The sequence below is a fragment of the Apteryx mantelli genome, chromosome 4 (genome assembly GCF_036417845.1).
Source record: "Apteryx mantelli isolate bAptMan1 chromosome 4, bAptMan1.hap1, whole genome shotgun sequence".
NCBI lineage: Eukaryota > Metazoa > Chordata > Aves > Apterygiformes > Apterygidae > Apteryx > Apteryx mantelli.
The window spans coordinates 88,844,415-88,857,815 of NC_089981.1; the positions used below are offsets into that span (position 1 = coordinate 88,844,415).

Consider the following 13,401-nt stretch of genomic DNA (forward strand, 5'->3'; position numbering starts at 1 on the left):
CAGGGTCGGGAGGCCTTGCACGGCGAGGAGGAGAGCTGGGGGAGGCAGAGAGCAAGCAGGAAGGCAAGGTGGGCAGCGAGCGCGTAACCGGGAGCAGAGCAAATGCGTTCCGGCAGGGACAGCACGCTGCATTATCCAAGACGTGAAAACAGGCCAGGCAAAAAAGTATGGTAAACCCAACGGAGAGGAATGAGCAAAGTCCAAGGGAACTGCCCTGCTGCTAATTTAAATAGAGAAGAAGCCAAAAATAATGAAATCTAGGTCAGACACACATGGTAAATGGGATCCATGCTGCATTACCTGATTGCCAGGGCTCTGAGGGCTCTAATAAGCCCCCCAGGGCCCCGACCAGCCCCACCTGGGGCTTCACCCACCCCTGCCCATGGGACCTATTGCAGCTCAGCCCGGGGCCGTCAGTCCCTGCCCCAGGGATGCTGTGGTGGTGCCAGGCTCCTGCCCCTGCTGATCCAGACCCCAACCTGTGGGCCAACCGCTGACCTAAGCATTTAATTTTTTTACGTCTTGTCGCTCAGTATCAAAATCAGTAATTAAAAGCTTTGTTAACTGGAAATAAATTAATCTAAATTCCCTGAGGCAAGACTTTTGCCTGTGACAGAGTTTGAAGCTGCAAGCAAGCTTGCTTGCTCCGGTGAGTGTGTCGCTTTTCCTGGCCTTCCCCCCAAATTAATATGAGCTTTAAGCCTGGACACAAGAAAACAATACAAAATACAACTTAAAATTACCTCTCCTGGAGTTAAGCACCAAACCCAGCCCTCTTGGAAACCACAGGAGCCAGCACATATTCCTGGTACCCATGATCAAGCAGACATGGCATTTACCTTGGATCTGAAGACTGTCGAGTGTGTTAAACCTTTGGGCTACAAGTGTCTCCATCCTTCCAGTTAAATCTTCTCTAACTTGCACAGAGCAGTTCAAGGTTTCCTAAAAGACATCTAGCTCGATCACAGCTCATGTACTTGCAGCGGAAATTGCTGGGTGCTCTGTGCTGCAGGGATATGTGTAGGAAGACGGTGTTAAGTATCTTCCTCCCAAGCTGTGGATTTGCTCCAGAGCAGCTCCGCAAAGCTGTTTTCTTCATACAGTTGAAGCAGCCTCTTCTTGCTGCACCTTGGCACTTTCCTCCTTTGCATCTCGGTGAGCAACAACACAAAATACGACACTAAGAAACTTCTGCAGCTATTTATTTCTCTCTCTCCTCCTCCACCAGAATCTGCAAAATGAGTGCAACGGAGAAATCATAACCGAATTTGTGAAGTTCAAGGAAGGTGGGCAACTTCCAGTCAAGCCCCATACTGTTTGACTGAGGAACCAGACCAACCTGGGAGACTGGGTAATCATTTCTCAAAAACTCATGCTTTCTTTATTGAGGACTAAAATAAAGAATTGAGCCAGCATAGGAACAAACACTGAAAGGGTCACAGAGAAAAACAGAATGTATTCCACCCTATTCAGTAGGGGAATTACTCCTTCATTTCTTTTATTTTATTAAAAAACCCTCTCTCTTCTCTTTGAGTGCAGTCACTGAACTGAAGCTTGCAAAATGTCAGAGGAGTTTGTTTTGGTTTTGGCCCCCAAAACTGTCACATTTGATGCCCCAAAATAACTTGAGACCATGAGACTGTGCTTTCTGCTGCTCAGTGGCAGGTGGGGGTGGGAAGCTTGGTACCCTCCAAAGCACCAGACGCCAGGTTTACCCCCAGTGTGAACCCACGTCGCTTTGTATTACTGCATCAGCTCATTTGTTCACACAGGTGACATTTGCTCCATCTTCACCAAGAGCATGTTTGGTGGACAATGAGGGAAAAATCCATGGTCATGCCTAAATTCTGAAAATTCGATGGAATTTTTGTACCATCAAAAGGTAGGAGGGGAAAAATCTGAGGGTATGCTTGTAAAGGAGTCCAAAAGGACAGTACTGAGTGATTAAAATACATATTTCTGCTAAACTGTGAGTAAAAAGGGCTAAAGATAAGAACACTAGAACTAGATTTAATCAACAATATCTAGTTAAAACTTAGAAAGTTTTAATGTGCATTAGCAGAGATTTGAATTTAGTCAGACATTCACAAGCTTTGGTCAATGTATACTTTTGTATGTGCAGAGATATATATATATATATATATATATTTTACAGAAAGTGGCACATGCATTCAGAATGCAAGAGTGTTAAATAATTCTAACCCATTATACGAGTTCAGACAAATGGAGCTTTTGATTTCACATTGTTCCATCTAAATCAGATCAGTGTGGAGGAAAAAAAAGCAGATTAGCTGCATGGTTAAAGTGACACTCAGAAAGGAATTACTCAGATCGCAAACTCTGGAATCACGACGCTCGAAGGACGGCTGCGTGGTGGGACCGGCGATAAAAGAACAACAGCCCTGATTAGGGTGCTTTGAACCTTTGCACGCTCTAAGTACCAGAGGCAGCTCGAAACCTCTGCTTCCCGAGGAACTGCAGTTTCGCTCGTATTAATTTTATACAGCTTTGTTTTTTCAGAGCTACTCACTCATGTTCTTAACAAAACCCCCGTTGTGTTTTATCATCTAAGTCTATTAACTCGATCTAAAAGCTATTATTTCATTTATACTCCTGCGAGGCAGGCTGGAAACAACCCCGAGCGCACGGCGCGACTGTGCCGGTGGGTGGCCGGGGCGAGAGCACGGCGCAAAGCATCGCCCGGGCTCCCGTCCTGCCACGCGCCGGATCCCGGAGCCGCTCGGAGGCAGCGCCCGGGCTGCCGGGCCCCGGAGCGGGGCAGCGAGGAGGAAGCACTGCCCGGAGGTTGGGCAAGGAACTGGCTGCCTAAATTCTCCCAGAAATGGGGGTCGCGGTATCGCAAACGCAGCGCTCAGAATTAGCGGGTGCTTCTCGGTGTCTCTCTTTGTGCCTTCGTTTCACGCCTGCAAAAGGCAGAGAAAATATTAGCCGTGACCTGTGAAACAGTGACCCCGTTTCTCGTCAAGAGCCAGGGTCGAATTCTGCACAGCAGATCGACACTGAAGCCAGGGACCATGTAAACAGGATAAAAAGCCCTAATTCTGGTCCCCCGTTTCCTGAGGAACTGCCTTTATAACCTTCACCAGCAGCTTCTCACATAGCTTTGGGGAGGTAAACATACATAATCAAATGTTCTGTCCTATTCTGTCCTTCGCAAAAGTAGCATTTCCTTTATTCTCCATTACTGAAGAGGAGCATGAACCAGTCGTCCTGCCCAGTGACTGAGCCGTGACTCCCGACTCCCCCGTTAGCCGCCGTTTTGTGTTTATGGGGCACAAACTCCTGAACCCTGGCAGGGAGACTTACAGCCGTTAGCTCTTTTTTTTTTTTAACAAAAACCAGACACAGAAAGCGTAAGAGTTCCAAGTCCTATTGATTTTACCAAGTGGCTTGAAACAACAATTAACCTTTCTAACTATATGCCTTTCCTCAAAATGCATCTTAGTCGCTTTTCAAAGTTTGCTTTTAAAAATTAATGAATCGATGCAATTTTACATCTATTGACCAATTTAAAATGTCACGGCTGTAGTAAGAAAGAACACTAAAGAGATGCGAATCTTGTTATGCAAGTGCATGGGTACTATTCAGTTGGACACTTGACTTTGAGGGCTCAGCCCTCAGCTTTGGTTCTCATTCTTGTAAGTTTTATCTCCTTTAATTCCATTTGGTGAACTCGGGAGATTTGTCATATGCATTTATAACACCTTGGAAAACATCCTGGTCTTATTTAGAAATGTGTGCACTTATACGCATTTCCAGTTATGGAGATGAAAACTGTCATACCCAGCATTTATTATTTAAATACGGGCTCAGCAGCAAGCTTTCATCCAGGGATATAAGTACAGCTATTTAGCGGTGAGCTCTGCAAGACCCTCAGCAAACTCAAAGTCCTACCAGGACTCGGTCCTTACGCATATCTCCAGCCTGAACTAGCTTTTTTATTCCCTAACTGCTCATTTACAGCGTACCAGAGTCTTCTTGCCCTTTTCCTCCTCAGCGACTACAATACGACAGGCAATCTACAGAGAGACGATACTCACCCTAAAGATCCTGTGACGTCTGAGCGTAAGAGAAAGGAAAGAACCAGCACAGTATAATCGTGTCAATTTTAATTGGGTTTAATTTTTCCGATAAAAACACGTAGGCTCTGTTTGCAGCAGTCTCCTGTGCTGGGGCTGCCAGCCAGCTGCCAGAGGGAGCTGGTGATTAGCAAGGGGCAACGAACCAGTCTGGTTTTTCAACCATCTAGATAGAGTGCCACAGCCTCACAAAACTAGACTACTCAAGGCTTGAAGCACCTATTGTGTAGACTTGATGCCAGTAAATAGCCATGTTTTGAGACTTCAAAGTAGCTAAACTGCCCTTTGCTTCAGTGGGAGTTTGCTTCCCTGAAAGTACAGAGGATGGACTGTAGTTCCCATCAAAGCCCAGAGCGCTCCGAGTTCAGGACCCCTCCAGCATGTATGGGCGGGCTCCCAGCTTAATCTGGTTGGGCAGAGGGCAAAAGAACCTGCCCCAGACTCCCCTCTTTACTGTAAGGAACAATATCCACATTCAGAAATCACCACTTCAGATGTTTATATTTTTTGAATTAAAGTAAAAAAAAAAAACAAGATCCAGTCTAACTACCAATAAGCCAGTGGGATATAGATCAAGGCAAAGCAATTTCCAAGACGATTTTGCAATGTAAAGAGCAAAGTGAAAGAGCAAATGCTGCTGTTCCCTTCCCACACTAACGGCACTTTCCTGCTGCCCCACCATCAGCGCTGCAATGTCTTTACGCTTGCAGAGGGACAATGAAACCCCGTCTAGGTCTGGCCACGCTGCCCTCTCCCAGGGTCTGTGCTCTGCTCTGTCCCTCCAGGTTTTCACACATAGTTCCCTGCCCCGTCTTTGTAGAAGATGCAAAGTTCCCTACGTTTGCTCCCTGCCACAACTTTGCAGATGCAAAGAACTTTTTTTTTTTCTTCCAAAGCCTTAATAAATTAACCGCATGCAATTGGCTTCTCCAGGAGATTGTAAACACAAAATCTCTAGCAAAGGACCTGGCAAACTTGAAGTCCCATTCTGAAGGCATGAGACCATTATGTTATTTCAAATTAAACAGCTCCCCTCAATATGAGCAGCACTGCTCTTTCTAATAGAGACTAAACAAAATACTTCCCTCTAGGCTCAGTCCCATGCCTCAGCAATAAAAGAGGGACTTCAGCCTGAGGCAGACACCTAGACACCTGGCACGTGCCAGAGATGCCTGCTTCCATCAGGTGGCCTTTCCAAGGTAGGTTGCCCCATCATATGGTATGTTGCAAAGGATATAATGTCTATATACTGCTCTGCTTTGTATTTCCTAAAGAAACATCTGGCTGCTTTATACTATAAGCAAATGAAAAACCTGGGCTTCAGAATGGAAAAAAATCTGTATGCAGCTTAACAATAGGCTAAAGTGGCTTATAATTAGCTCATACTAAGCACTGATGAAGGAAGAAATCTTAAGGAAAAAGGAAGGCTGAATTTTAAATGAATTAAGGTGATAGGAATGATCTGCATTTACTTGTCCTATAGATTAGTTTGCTGACAATTTTTTTTTTTCCTGGAGGGCCTTTTAATTATGCATAGAAATCTCATCAAATACAGATGAAGAAGGTCAGAACAATTAGTATAAAACAAACACTTCAGCATAATGCGCCATAATGATTATTTTCGCAACAATCAGTTAGGCAAGCTCCAAGAACGTCTGATGCATTTTAAACTAAGTCATTATCAGATTTTTCCAAAACTTGGAACAACAATCTAGCAAATCGCTAAGCTAAGCTCTCCACGTAAGGACGTTCTGCTTTAACTGTCTGCTCCTGAAACATCAAATTCATTTCACACGCCGGCCTAACCGAAGAAGCTAGAGCTTGGCACAAGCCACATTCAGAAAGGAGGTGTGCAAGGATAAGGCAGACTAGTACTAACGTACAGGTTTAATCTACTGCTATTGCTACTTTGCAATCTCTATGAGCCATCTCAAGTCCAGCAACACCATACTTACATTTCTTTCGAGCTACAGCTACTCATGCAAACGCGGCTGGCCTGGTGAGACCTGCGCTGAGGGCTCTGCGCCGCCCGGCGTCCTCCTCAGCTGCAGTCATGGAGCGACGAATGGACAACCTTCGCGAATGTTAAATCTGGCATCTCATTGCTCTTCTTTTGGAGGAGAGAGATCGTGCTCTACTATCAAGCCTAAACCAAATTCCTGCAACTGCAGGTTTTTTTCCTATGGGAATTTTGGCCTTTCTAGGTCAAGCTTTAAGCTACGTTCTAACCCCTGCGAGCTGGAGTGAAGCCTTCAGCAGGACAGCTATGCTCACCACTGCCAGACACAGGAAAACGGAGTTTGTGTTAATGACAATCTATGTTCCTAAAAGGTTTGTCAGGATGTCAAGATGCAGTTCATTTTTTAAGGAATGCCCTTGCTGTTTTATTACTAGGTCTAAAAAAGCTCACACAAGAGCAGCCTTCTCCTGAGCGTGCTCCTTTTGCAGCTCCGTCGGCACACTGTCACTCTCTCTGCATATTCATTTAAGCTTTGCATTTGAGACCACCCTGCTTTAGAGGCTTCCAGAAGAGCAATAAAACCTGCTACAAAGTCAGTGTTAGCCATCGGTGTGCGACTTCCCAGCCTGATAATACTGTACTGAGGAGCGAAGATATGGTTCGTGAATGGGCCCAGGACCCTCTCCCTGATCTTCTGCTCTGCTTGTCTGACTGCTGCAGAGAGACCGGCCTCTCCAGAAGGTCCGAGGGACGCTGCAGTTGGCGGCATCCTTTACATGGGAAGCACTCAGCAGATCAGTGATGACTAGGAAAAAGGCATACACAGAGATTTCATGCAACAAAATCACATACAGAGGATTTTAGAGACAAAATGTTTCAGAGAGACCTTGGAAGTGAAATCAAACCTACCTAGTTCCTAAGTAAGCAAACATCGGGATTCATGCCACGCTGAATTAAGGGTATGCAGACTATGGATATAGCTATGACAACCGCCTCAGCATTTTCTGTCAAAATCTAGTTTCACTAGAGAACGATAATACTGCGGCTGACAGTTCGGTGGCTTTTTCTAAGGACACACAAATCTCTCTTGACCTCCCACCGCTACCGTTGCCTTCCCTCTGCCCCTCACAGCGCTGCTTGTAGTATCCGTAGTGCTTGGGCACTGTGCAAGAAATTGTTATTCCCCCAGGAGGAACCACAGCGTGTTTTGCGCCTGAATGTTTGAAGTCCTTTGTGCGGTTAACAGGAGACGTTGCGCTTGTGAGATTTAGGCTGCCTGCTAAGCAACATCTGTGCCGTGAGGCTTGCGGAAGCCGGGCGAAACAGGACTCGCTCAACATCAGATGAAAGAAGGAAAGTTGTCACGAAGACAACATCCCCTTTTTCATGATGGCTTTCACTCTCCACCCACCTACCAGGCACACAGGAACATATCTGAAAGAGTTTAAGTATCTGAGAAAAACAGTGGAAAACGTCTCTGCGTGACTCAAACTAAATGGGTATTTGGAGATGCTGAACACACCGTATACTATTAGTGTTACAGGAATGACCTTTTCTCAGAGCAATGTTGAGAGCTAGATTGTGCCTTTAGGGTCTACTTGGAAGCCCACTGGAGTTAATGGGAGTCTCTCCCTGAGCTGTGAGGCATTCCGCATTTGGCCTTTACAAACAGGGCTGGGCTTTGAAAAAGGGAGGCAGGGAGGCAGGGAGAGAAGGCGAAAGAGAGGGAATGCATGCGTGGATGGTCACACAGACCCTGGAGTACAGCTGTGTGCACAGAGGGCTCCCAGTGTCACGAGCAGAAGAGCCGCCACCTCTGTTGGCCCCTCTCGAAATGGGCAAGATAATGGCTTCTTCAGTCCGCGGACATTTGGAAAGCCACAGTGGCCACGCGTTTGTCCCAGGCTCCTATTTATGAATTGCCTCCTATGATTTTCTTACAGTTCACACAGCCTTAGGAACAGTTTGGAATTAATTTCTTATTGATTTATGCCACATTGATAGCAAGTTGCCACAGGAGAAGTAAATAATTTTTAAAATGGATGCTGTACATCTCCTTGATTATGTCCATAGTTAAATTTTGGAATGAGCTCATACTCTTGCTTATTACTGGCTCATTAGCCTTTATCTTGATTTTCATTAACTGTGCACAAACCAAGACACCGCAGTGATGGTTCTCTTAAAAAGAGAAAAACAAAGCAGTTATCTATTCTTTTGCATAGAGGGAGCCAGCAATGAATCTTTCTCCAGTGCTTCAGAAAGAAGTGAAAAATCTTCTTGGACAATTGCTAATAAAATATTTGACATTCACTGTGAATGAACACCATCCTCTCCCTCCAGCCTTCCTCACAGCCCCAGCCTCATCCTTCCCATGGGAGGACCAGAACTCCACTAAAGATTGCCTGATTGAGGGCTACCTCCAACCTGCTGCAGACCTTCACTGTCTCAGATGTTCCCAGGATGAAGGCAGTCAGTGAAATCTTTCTTGTTTCTATCCATCAGGATCCTTTCCGGCCTTTCCAACTACATCTTCATGTCCTTTCAGTTGTATGGGTTAGTTCTGATGACAGGCTCATCAATTTACCTCCAGTACCCCCAATGGCAGGTAATTCTTCAGCCTCTCTTTTCCATCCTCCTCTCTGCTTGAAGATCATCATGACTTCTGTTCTCCTTCACTGCCATCTGTCCTCCCTCCTCCTGGGGCTCAGGTCCCAGTTACCTTCACTGTTGTTCCTCTTCCTTGGGAGCTAGCTGCTTTTCTCTTCTTCCTCACTGCCTGTTTCATCTTCATGATGTCTTTGCCTCATCTGCAGTGTTGCAATGTGCTCCTCTACTAATTTCTAGCTGGGCTCTCTCTCTCTGCTACATCCTTTTAGTCTCATACTTCACCTAGAAGCTATTGTCCAGTTTCTGTTTCCAAAAATCTGGATCGTCCCTGCAGCTTCTTTTCTCTTTCCTTATGCACTTTCTCACAATCCCTCCTGAACTCCACCACTGTGTCAGGCTTTCATCTTCGGATCTTCCTGTCTTTGAGCAATAACAGGCAACACTTCACATATAAAACCTTCTGCGTACCCACCACACCAAGACTTTGCATGTTGCTGAGCTGCTATCAGGCAAGCACCAGACCCCTGAGAAGGGCACTCAAAGATAATGGGCAGCCTTCAGCTTGGAAGACCTCTTTCCTGTTCACAACGCAGCAGGGAGAGCATGTGAGGGATCTATAGCTGAATCACAATTTCTACAACCAAGAAAACCATCAGAGACAGGCACGGACACATTCATGTATCCCTAAGGAACATGCTGCTCCTTCAGATCCAGAGAAAAGTCTTAGCAAGTACCTCTCTTTTCATGAGCACCACAAATTCCTGCACTCAGAAATGCAGTGTAATAGACTTGATTTCTTATCTCCATTACTTGCAATATGTAGTCAATGGTAAATATTTAGGACCTCTCTTAACTCTCTTTACTATCAAAGAGAAGACTCCTATGAAATACAGTGGGAATCAGCTTAGAGTATAATACTGTATCTTGCAAACCCGACCACCCACGTAAAGACCAAGTCATTCACAAAGGGTAGACACAAGGCACATTTCATGAATGGCCTTTCCTCTTGCTCTGATTCCCTTCTGACCCAGAACTGACCCCTAAACTTTAATTACTGGAAATCTAATCATCTACATAAATAGAGCCTTACAGCTGCCTGGATGAGCTGACATGGCCAGCCATGTAACAAGCAGATTTTTTTTCAATACAAATAGTACTTAAAGTGCAATCCACCAGCTACACAAATAGATAATGGTTCTGACCTTGCGGAGAACTCACTTCTTCTTCCCCTAAAGCTTCTACTGGCAGTAAGTCTCGCACAGCCAACATCTGGCAGCCAGGGAAACCAAGCAGTTTTTCAAGGGGTTTGCTGGAGTTCCTCTATCTTTATTATGTTCACCTGAAACAGTCATAGCATCCTGACTTTATTTGTAAAGGTCCATGGAAATGGCATAAGATTCAAGATGCTGATTATACAACGGAGAGGAAAGAACAATACTAATGACTTTCTCCCTGAAAAATGCACCTTACTATCACCTCCAGAACTGAAACTAATGTCCCTTCCTCTCTCTCCTCCTGCCTTCTCCCCAGCTCCTTCCTTTCCCAAGCAAAAGGCAACTTCTTGCATCTGGATAACCTGAAACGAAACCATGTAAAAGAGCCAAACCAAATAAATGAAAAAACTAATTTGGCTTATAATATGCCAGATTGCTTTTATGAAAACACTCTTGTAAAGGTCAGACTCCTCTATTTGAGGGCAGAAGGCATAATATTCCTTTCCATACTGATGCAGAGACAGCTCAGAAAAAGCAAAAGTCCAGTCTGGGCTAGAGCCAGCATAAGAGCATGGAGACCCCCAGAGCCCTGCATTCCTGCATTTGCATCAGGTGTGGCCCCGGCTCTTCCCTTCCTTGACCCAAACTCCCTTATATTTTCAGAAGCCTCAACTCACTTAATCTTCAGAGTCCTCTTCAGTCTCTTTGCTTTTAAGTGGCTTCCTAACAAGGCATTATGTGTTCGTATAATAACTTGCGCAGTTGGGGCCTATTCCAAAAGTGCAACTCTTAAGTGCTTAAGTGTTATTAAAACAAGAGCACCATTAAAAAAATATAAGATTGTCTTCTGTATACTTCTGTAGATATATTATTTGGAATAAACAACCACCATAATGGAGGCCATTTTGTTTCTTAACAACTGTCACTAAGGACTGTCATACAAGATGTCTGCTACCCCATTCAGCCGTTCACATGTTCATACGTCCTTTAAGACTCCATACATCAGTCACTTGGATCTTGCACCTTACCTCGGCTTTTTCCCTTATTATTATTTTTTACTTGGATTGTGATAGTGGGGATAACCTAGGCAAGGAGGGGCTTCAATGTATGCAGTATCTCAGATAAAATACGATCCATCCTTCAAAGAAAGAGTATTGTTTGTTTTATACAGTCCTACTAACTACATACAAATCCCCCTTGCTTATGAATCTGAGTAGTAGTACAGCCCATCAAGCTTAGAGACTTAACAATATGCCTGTCCCTCTACAGACATAAAGATTATGTGTATATATAAAATAAAATCAAGAAAGGAACTCAGTGCTACTGTACCTGTTACATGGAGAGCCATCACCAATAGATATACATGGAAATGCAAACACTATGGGCTTCAGAAGATGAATTTTATACATAAGCTCATTGGATTAATGCCTATATATGTTATTTTTCTATATTCTTGGCATGTTCCTTGGCTACTGGTTTCTTCTCAGCCATCACATTACTTTCCTTCTTATTTTTGAAATACATAAAGGGCTTGAGATGAGAATGCTGAACAGAACGGTGAGCAGGGGACACTTTCAGTTACTGAACTGTGCAATGAGGAAGCGATCAATCCAAGTTTGGTTCACTTAATTTTCAGCCAACATAACGAGTACATTTGTTTTGCTGTTCTTTTAAGCTTTGTTGTCAAGGATACACTGATATGCTCAATGTCAGAAGATGAATCTGTTATGAGGAACTACTTTTCATTGGCATTTACTCAATCAGACTTGACATGAAGGCAGCATCTGTCCAGTAATTTTTTACTTAAAGTCATTAGTTATAATATCCAGCTCCATAACAAAAACCATAAATCTTTCTGAAAGCTAGCTAGAGTGACATTGAATGCTACTTATTTTTTATCTGAGAAATGTCAGAAGGAAGGGCTCTGTAGTGGTCACAGACTGATATATTCACTTATGATTGAGGTGAAGGGTTCAAATATAGTATGGACAACAAGGAAGAGAATAAGTCTGATGATCTATATGCATAGGACCCCCATAGAGATGCCTACTGAAGCACACAGGGAAGAGGTGCAATGGTCATATCCAGCCTGTCCATGGCATCCTCCTCCATGCAGACTGCACACCTCAACCCAGATGTTCTTGTCTCGGCAGCCATATCATATAATGACATACGTTACACAGCGTAACTTCCCCAAATGATGTACGTTAGAACAAGCTGCTACATACACAGCAGAGCTAAAATCTTGCCATCATTCACTGACTACCCGTTTGAAAATGCCAGTCTTAGCTGTTCACTCCCTGCTCGCCTTTGAAGCGCATATTGTAATCTAAGAAGATATTATACGACAAATAGGCTGCCTGGGCAGCATTTAACCCCCTTGCTCCGGTGGCTGACCGTGTAGCGAGGCTGATATAATCCCAGGATTTTTTTCACCAGCAGCATGGTTTTTAAGGCAGTGTCTCTCCATATCAGGAATAACAGATCTTTTCATTCTTAAGCGATACAGAAAAGCACTGACAGTAAAATATATCAAAAATATATCTTGCTAGCCAAACTTGATTGTTTTTTTCAATAGACTTATCAAAGCAGATTCAAAGAATCTGTATAATATGTGGAGTGAAGTGGGAGATACTGTCTCGGAGAAATTTTACCTTGAAAATTAATTAAATAGGCTTTCATGTGGGCTGGAAATTAATTGAAAGGCAGCATACAAAAGGTAATGATGAATATTAATGTGCTGAGTTGGTGGCAATATCTAATAGGGTGAGATTTTTATCTACCGCTGTGGACAGGGAAATATTGTAGAAAGACATTAAAAACCATGTGATTTCAATTAAGAAGAAATTAGTTTAATGCACACAGGATTTGGAAGGAAACACGCTCAATGAAAGTGGTCGGGATGTAGTTACCATTAGCGGCTGTGGCATTCGGAGGGAGCACTCACTACCGGCATCTCCGGTCGTTCCTTCACTTGTGGCCACCGCTGACCACACCGATGAAATCAGAGCTGCTGGGAAGGACCCTGGCCAGGTCCTGGCCAGCCCAGCAGCGCCGTGTTCACACTGTCTCATGGTCACGGTCATACCTGGCATCACGCAGCGCATGCCAGTGGCACGGGACGGACCAGCAAGCACCTGGGAGATGTTGAGGCTGATCACAGAAAGCAACCTGCACAACCTTTCCCATCCAGAAACATGCTCAGTTCAACCAAGCTGCAGCTTGACAACATTAATAAACTATTTGGCCAAGTGCTGCTCTTAAACTCACATGCTTACTTGCACAGAAAGATGGTTTTTTTTCCACTTATTTCAAACACTGACCTAATTGCTAAACTGTTCTCAAACTTTCTGTGCCCTAGGTCAAGCACACACTTCACAGCAAGGTATGAGAAACACTATTTAATGCCAGAGGTATGAGTTAAGGATTCAGCCCAGAGACCTTTGCATTCATTTTGAAGTAGTTCCAGTAAATTGGAAAAGCAGTTTAGGGAATAATTAAGGATCAGAGCAGTCTCTTT

General features: G+C 44.2%; 1 long non-coding RNA gene across 1 annotated transcript in view; it reads right to left on the reverse strand.

The window, feature by feature from the left end:
- Positions 1-6,792: 6,792 nt before the first annotated feature.
- The window catches only part of LOC106492650 (uncharacterized), a 386,415-nt gene continuing 379,806 nt past the window's right edge, over positions 6,793-13,401 (reverse strand). The window contains exon 5 of the long non-coding RNA XR_010884044.1: positions 6,793-6,865. This is a non-coding gene — a long non-coding RNA (uncharacterized lncRNA). The remainder of the gene's footprint in view (positions 6,866-13,401) is intronic.